Here is an 8,623-nt window from a genome sequence, read left to right as displayed (position 1 = left end):
TACGGAACGTTACGGGCTCAAAACGCCTTTTCTGCCAACAAAAGAAAAGTAATAAAAACATTAAAATAGAATACTTAAAAAACAGACACACGGCAGTTGGCTGAAGAAGAATTTTGAGCCCGAATCTTTCCGTCCTTGGTATGTTGTTGTTGTTTTTTCTCAGCTGGTATATTCATAATTGGTTTTTATATTTTTTTAACAGTCCATAGCTTCTAGCAGCTTGGTATCATTTGTATTTGTAACTCCACAAACTTCTCAAATCTTTTTTTTTTTTCCATTGATTTTTAAGATATCAAAATATCCACATGTTTGCTTTTCTTTATCTCGAAGGTCGCTTGATGTTGTGGCACTCTGATAACCATTTTAGATGTCGGCCTTACATTATCATTATTATTATTATTATCATTATTATTATTATTAATATTATTATTATTATTATTATTATTATTATTATTATTATTATTATTATTATTATTATATTATTATTAATATTATTAATTTATTATTATTATTATTATTATTATTATTATTATTATTATTATTATCATCATCATCATCATCATCATCATTATTATTATTATTATTATTATTATTATTATTATATTATTATTATTATTATTATTATTATTATATATTATTATTATTATTATTATTATCATCATCATCATCATCATCATTATTATTATTATTATCATTATTATTATTATTATTATTATTATTATTATTATTATTATTATTAATATTATTATTATTATTATTATTATTATTATTATTATTATTATTATTTTATTATTATTATTATTATTATCATCATCATCATCATCATCATCATTATTATTATTATTATTATTATTATTATTATTATCATTATTATTATTATTATTATTATTATGTTATTATTATTATTAATATTATTATTATTATTGACATGCATATTAATGGTGACGCATCATTATGACGTGTACAGGTGCGAATATTATGATAGTTGTGTGTGTGTGTGTGTGTGTGTGTGTGTGTGTGTGTTTGTGTTTGTTTGTGTTTTTTGTCCACAATGTAAGTGATTGGAAAAAGTTCAAAGCTATGATTCGTGTTTTCTAAAGTGATAAATCCTGAACTATTTAGAGGGTGATAATTCAGCTTTCATGGTCCACTTCGGGCATGGTTCTAATGTTGGCGAATTTCTCTAAAATTGCAAGGACTTCAGACGAACCCCCCCCCCCCCTCCCCAGAAAACAACAACAAAAACCAGAAAAGAATGAAAAAAAAAAGAAACTGGCTTTATTGGAATTATACCTACCCGTGTCTTTATTTAAATTAATCTAAGAATGAATGTCTTATATGATTTTTTATTCAATGATTTGGTAGCATACATTGCTAAGATTAAATTCAAAATACTTTATTTGGGACAGACTAGCGTACCGCCAAAAGTTAGTTGTTTACTAATAACGGCATTATTGGATTTTCATCAAATTGTCCATTACATTTCTCCATTTAGATCGTGTGGGATATTGTGTAAGTAGGGTTGTACTAAATGCCATAACGTGCTGACAAACGTTGTCGACACGAGCTACACAATACTCAACTCATTATCGATTCAGTCTGTTCTCTCTCAGGTCTTTCTTTCATTGTGATGGGAGGTGGAGTGCCGAAAGTGGATCCTGACGTAAGTAAAACACGGCCATTGTATCGGTGACGTGGAACCGACGGAGAGAATTCGAGCTTCATAGAGAACCGGTCGGTGTTACTGGAAGGAAAAGCAAACAGTCAGCTTGTGTTCGGGTTCGGGCTTGGCGTTCTCCGACCACGGCCGGCCTGATTGAAATTTTCACCGAGCCCATTAGCAGTATAGGGTGAGCAAACATCTGAAGCCTGGGACCCTTCACCAAAACTCCTACCTTCCCCCCATTATTCAATTTATCGTCACTGGTCCATTTGCATCGTAAAGAACCCTTCTCATTCTTTCTTTCTCTCCCTTTTTTTTTTTTTCAAGAGCAAGTCCCGTTCGTTCTTAAAAACCGATGCTTTTTCCTCGGTCCCGTCGCTTCCTTGCTTTACCGATTGCGTCTCGTCTGAGAGCGGTATGAAAGACAGCTGGGTGTTCTTGTGAAGAGGGTTTCGTGTGTTCAAAGAAATCGTGGGTTGTAATGTTTGCCAAGAGGCTTTTGAAGAGGGGGTGTCACAGAGTAAGACATGGCGGTGGTATGATGGAGTTTCATGTTCATGAAAATTGAGTGCAGAGTGAATTCGGAAATTGGTGACAGATTATTTTCTAATTTATTACCATATTATAAAGGAAATTGTTGGGCATGATTATTAGATAGATAGATACATAGATGGATAGATGGATAGATAGATAGATAGATAGATAGATAGATAGATAGATAGATAGATAGATAGATAGATAGATAGATAGATAGATAGACAGATAGATGGATAAATATCGATAGATAGATAGATAGATAGATAGATAGATAGATAGATAGATAGATAGATAGATAGATAGATAGATAGATAGAGAAAGATAGATAAAGAAAGATAGATAGATATAAATTGGTAGATAGATAGATCGATAGATAAATATATGGATAGAGGATAGATGAATGAATAGATAGATCGATAAATGGAAGGATAGGTATATGTATTGATGTATTAATAGATAGATAGATAGATAGATAGATAGAGAAAGATAGATAGAGATAGATTGATATATAGATAGATAGATAGATAGATAGATAGATAGATAGATAAATAGATAGATAGTTAGAAAGATAGATAGAGAGATAGAAAGATAGATAGATAGATAGATAGATAGATAGATAGATAGATAGATAGATAGATAGATTGATAGATAGATAGATATATAGATAGATAGATATATAGATAGATAGATAGATAGATAGATAAAGAAAGATAGATAGATAGATACAAATTGATAGATAGATAGATCGATAGATAGACTGATATATAGATAGAGATAGATCGATAGATAAATAGATGGATAGAGGATAGATGAATGAATAGATAGATCGATAAATGGAAGGATAGGTAGATGTATTGATGTATTAATATATAGATTGATAAATAGATGACTAGATAGATAGAGAGATGGATGGATGGATAGATAGATAGATAGATAGATAGATAGATAGATAGATAGATAGATAGATAGATAAATAAATAGATAGATAGATAGATAGATAGATAGATAGATAGATAGATAGAGATAGAAAGAGCATAAAAAATTAGGGATGAATAAAGGGAATTTATTTTATTTCTTATTATTTACTTTTAGAAAGCTCGATCTCAAAATATCGATCAATATAAATGACCCTCATCTTGGCAAAAACTCTCATACCGGGGACTTCGCGAGTTCTTCCATTAAGTCCTCACGTTTGAGAGTTGTTGCCTAGGTGAGGGTCATTTAAATCGATCGATATTTGAAGAACGAGTTTTCTGGCCAATTTTTTAAATGCATGGCTTTAGTACGGCGTTTAACTTGTTAATGGAATTGCAATATTCTTTTGAATGAAGACTTTCCAGCAAGTAGGTAGTAGGCCTATAATATGAGGTTTTGTAAAGCGCTTTGAGCACTATTAATGTATATTGCGCTATATAAAAGCTCAATTTTTAGTGCGGCTATGTGGTCTTGTGGTATGACACTCGCTTTCGGATCGGAAGGTCCTGGGTTCGAGCCTCAATTTTCTTAAAGCTCAATTTTAAGACTTATCAAGAAATGGAAGGTATTCTTAAGTGCACGTGGGGCAATTTTAATAGACCGATTTGTAAAGTAAACATTTTCTCGAAAAAATGAAAACAGGTGTTATGGCAGTTTATGGCAGCTGACACAGTTCTCCTATACTAAAATGGGCTTTTTTTTTTAATTTTATAAATCAACATAATTCTCTGCGGTACTATTTTCGAACTGTTTACTTTTCTTTTCTTTCTTTTTTTATTTTTATTGTATCTATTTTAATCCATTTAAAAATGTTCACGATTATAATTTTTTATTATATTTTTGTTGGTTTGTTTGTTCATAATATACGAAGATTCGGAATCGCACAAGGTGCCAGGGAAACAATAAAATTCGTATTTTTTTATTTAAAAAAGCTACTGTATAAAGAATGATCTTGGGTTATGAATACCGATGGAACATAAATATATTATTTGTTTTATTCATGATTCTTCCCAATAATGACGCGATTATTGACACTGCGTGGGGCCATCATTTGTTGTGAGAACACGACATATCTATAAAATATTACACACGTAACAAGACAATCAATCGATTTGGTTCGAGAGTATCGTGTACACACAACATTGAGTGCGTGCACACACAGTGATCAGAAGATATTGAATAACTCGTTATTTTTGTGTTGACATACAAATGTCGTATTGGGGGATTTCCATATCGCTCATTTATTCCCAGACAAAATGATAAACACTTTATAGTTCATTTTTTATGTTGCAAAATATTTATTGTTGGTCACGCGTTTCATATTTATCATTTTAATTTTGACCTTCGAACGCTCCTTTGTGACATTTTCTCTCACAACCAACCACTAACAATGTTAGACTATATTCCAAAAAAAAATAATAATAAGGTTTTGCAGAAGAAATGACAAGAAATTTAATGTTCCGAATTTGGTCATTTCAAGGCATTTTGACTATTGTCTTCAACAACAGACCTCCTACGATTACGAAAAAGTCGTAGAATTACGACATTTTGCCTCCAATTTCATAACTTCATGACCATCTCAAGTCATTAAACTCACTCAATCCTAGTTTTTTGCTACTTTTCAAAACTGGAAGAAATGTATTAAAATAAGCATGTACATAGATAGTTTTATTCAACTATCAGTGACATGCAAAAACTAAAAACATTAGCTTTGATACAACGCCTATATTTTGTCTTAGAAAAATGAAATAAATAGGCATGTGGTAAAAGTAACCCGAGTAAACTACGGATACAGTCGGTGTAAGGGTTGAGTGAGTTAAAACTTATTGAAAATGAAAGTTAATGCCAGACTACATAAATTTAAGGATATTGAAGTGGTGTGAATGTAGATTGTTGGTTTTTAAAAGTTAACTATAGCGACTACAATTTTTATCTTCCAAAAATTACGAATTTTTAGATTTTTAAGTAGGCAGTTCTGTAATAGATGGAGCAAATTTGACGTCACTCAGCTCATTGTTATTGTTTTTGACAGCCACTTTAATGAGTGGTTCTCACTAAGGTTTATCAATCAGACTATAAATTAAATGATTAAGGTTACACTTTTGGGTGTGTGTGTGTGTGTGTGTGTGTGTGTGTGTGTGTGTGCAGGTATGATATATCCGGCTGGCGGATCTTGTGAGCTTTTTACCTATCAGCATAGCATCAATATTAGGGGAATGTGTTCGGCACCGATTCTGTCCCCTAGTATAATTTGTCAACATAGTGAACAGGACATCGATGGTCGGCAGATCCAACCTCTGAAATCCCGATTTTCACGATCGGCGGTTCAAAACTCTGAAGTCTACATACGAGCTTTATTTAATTTTGGGCGGATCAGACCTCTGGTGACATCAAACGTCTTTTCCGCCCACCAGAGGCCTGATCGGCCCAAGATTATGAGTAAATAAAACATGGTGCGCAAAACTCGTATGTAGATTTCAGAGGTATGATCCCGCCGATCGTGAAAATCGGGACTTCAGAGGTTTGATCCGCCGACCATCAATCACCTCGATGTCCTGTTCACTGGACTACAAAGTAGAAATTATAATATTTAAACGTTACTAATAGAACTGAAAACACTTTTGCATACTTAGATGTTTGATTCTGTTTTTCTCTTTATAAAACCATATTGAGTCTGTTTGTCATAACATTACATTTAGGGGCAGTGTGACTCAGAGGTACGGTCTTTGCTTCCTACACGAAAGGTACCGAGTTGTATCACCCGCCGCTGCGTTGTGTGGCCTTGAGCAAGTCACCTCGCCCTAGCTCACTTTGCGGCGCTGCGCTGCGGCTGACGCCTGGGTTATTCCAGTCTTCCCTTGGAATAGACCCTATAGACAAATTTCCCCTAGGGGATTAATAAAGGGAATTTATTATTTTTTTACTTATTTGAAATAATAAAGGTTGTAAAGGACGAAGCAAATTAATACCTATTAATGTTATTATTTGTGCGGTTATGTGGTCTTGTGGTATGACGCTTGTACTAGGTTCGAGTACATAATATCATCATTAGGCAGTTGAACTAAGAACCTACAGTTTTAAGCCGAGAGTCATACCACTGGGCCGCAAAGCAGAAACTATATTTAAACTTTAACTCACTCAAACCTTGAGATTTTTGCTACTTTTCAAAATTGGAGAAAAATGTATTAAAAATTAGCATTTACATAGATATTTTTATTCAACTACCATTAACTTGGAACTATTAAAAACATAAGCTTTGATACTACGCCTATAATTTGTCTCAGAAATATGTAATAAATAGGCGTGGGGTAAAAGTGACCAGGGTAAACAACGGATATAGTCGGTGTTAGGGTCGAGTGAGTTAATGATAGACCTGGAAACATTTTTGAATGTTTAAAATATTTGATTCTGGTTGTTCCCATATTGAGTCTGTGTGTCATGTTACACAATAATACAAATGTGACCCTTCGCCTCAAAACGGTATTAAGTCGGGATGGTTAAGATGTTGAAAATTGAATTTATAGCCAGAAATATCAGACTTGTGTTGAGTTTGTATGTTTTATTGAGGAGAATGGATACCATATTTTAGGGTTCTAATGCCAACAAATTATATTTTTGATCAGTTTAACATTTAATTCGGCTTTTAAGCATATGGTTCGTTCCGACATAATACCGTTTTGAGACGATGGGTCACAAATTGTAAAGAGCAAGACAACATAATTCGTACCTATAAACGTTATTTTTTGTGCGATTATGTGGTCTTGTGATATGACACTCGTCCTGGGTTCGAGTCCCGTTCTAAGCTGCGCGTATTTGACTTCTTGAAAAATGCTCTTTATTCATATTCTCTCATCGTACTCAGATGTAAAATGAGTACCCGGCCGTCAGCAATGTTCTGTCTATTGGGGGAAAATTGTCACATCGCCCAACAGGCATTATGTCTAGTCCAACATGTTATGTGTTGCTGTTGGCTTGGGACCTCTTGTAAAGCGTTTTGAGCATGTTTAGTAGACATTATTCTGTATAATTGCTCGTCTTGATTGATACTATGCGTTTAGGTAACATACTCACAGCATCCGCCGGCCGGATATAACGTACTAACACACAAAACAACGTGTAACCATGAACGTTTATAGTCACTCCTGATTGATACTATTTAGTGAGAACTAATCATTAAAATGTGCTGTCTAAAAACAAAAGTACAGAGTTGAGTGACGTCTATTTTGTTCCATCTATAGATAGATCGAAGTTGACGTCATTCAGGTCTTTGTTATTGTTTTTTGCCATCCACGTTTATGAGTAATTCTCACTCAACTCTATTATCTAGACAATAAAAGTTCATGGTTACACAGAGGTTTTGTGTGTTGGTACGTTATACTTCCGGATGGCAATGTTGTGAGCTTCTTCGCCAAGCGTATACTATCTATAGAATTGGATATAACTGTACATGCTTCAAATATTTGATTCTGGTTTTCCCCTTAATAAAACTGGATTAAGTTTGGTCGTCATATTACAACAACAAGAAATAATAATAATAAAATTGAAAAGAAATGTTGAAATGGACAAGGAACAGAGTCAACACCTATTGACCATATGAAGTGACGTCACTCAGGTCTTTGTTATTGCTTTTCGCCATCCGCGTTTATGAGTAATTCTCACTAAACTGTATTAACCAGACTATAAACGTTCAAGGCCACACAGTGCAGAGGATAATCGAACTCGGTCCATTTCACAGACTAGCGTCCCTGGTTTCAAAAATCCAAGAAAATGGCGGCGCTCGACCTCTCACTAGCCACTTTTGATGACGTTTTCCTACCTGTTGTCCCCTCTAGTCCTGTATTCTCTATGGTCCATTTCGGGTACGAAGCAAAGCCCGTACCGCTGCGCCACGCTGCCTCCCGTAATCCCGTTTTGAAGGCGATGGACCACAAATGACCCACCAGGATCAGGGATCCCCATGCATAGCTCAATCTGTAGAGCGCCCGACTCGTGAATCGACCTACAAGCATAAGGGTCGGTATTGGTCAGGATTTTTTTTTTTTCTGACCTCTTTTTCACTTTTGTACAATGGTTGAGAAGCTGGGTCTACTAGATCTGGTGGAAAGTACTATGAGATTGACTATATCCCACTCAAACGTAAAGATACACACATACCAACTAATCCACACACCTACCCCCGCCCACACCCACACACATACACAGATATAAAAACATACCAACCCATCCCCCCCCCCCCCCCAACACACACAGACACACAACACCAACTCATCCAACCACCAACCCACCCACATAAACACATACCAACCTGTCCACGCACCTACCCACGCACACACACGCGCACACACACACACACACACACACACACACACACACAAACTCTTTCATTGTAAAGTAAGTGCCAATGATGTCAATGATTCCTCCCCCCTTCATCGGCCAATCATCTTTGTT

The sequence above is a fragment of the Berghia stephanieae genome, chromosome 1 (assembly GCF_034508935.2).
Source record: "Berghia stephanieae isolate SIO BIC M18660-M18661 chromosome 1, UCSD_Bste_1.3, whole genome shotgun sequence".
Classification (NCBI taxonomy): domain Eukaryota; kingdom Metazoa; phylum Mollusca; class Gastropoda; order Nudibranchia; family Aeolidiidae; genus Berghia; species Berghia stephanieae.
Note: the sequence above shows the minus strand (reverse complement) of the source record.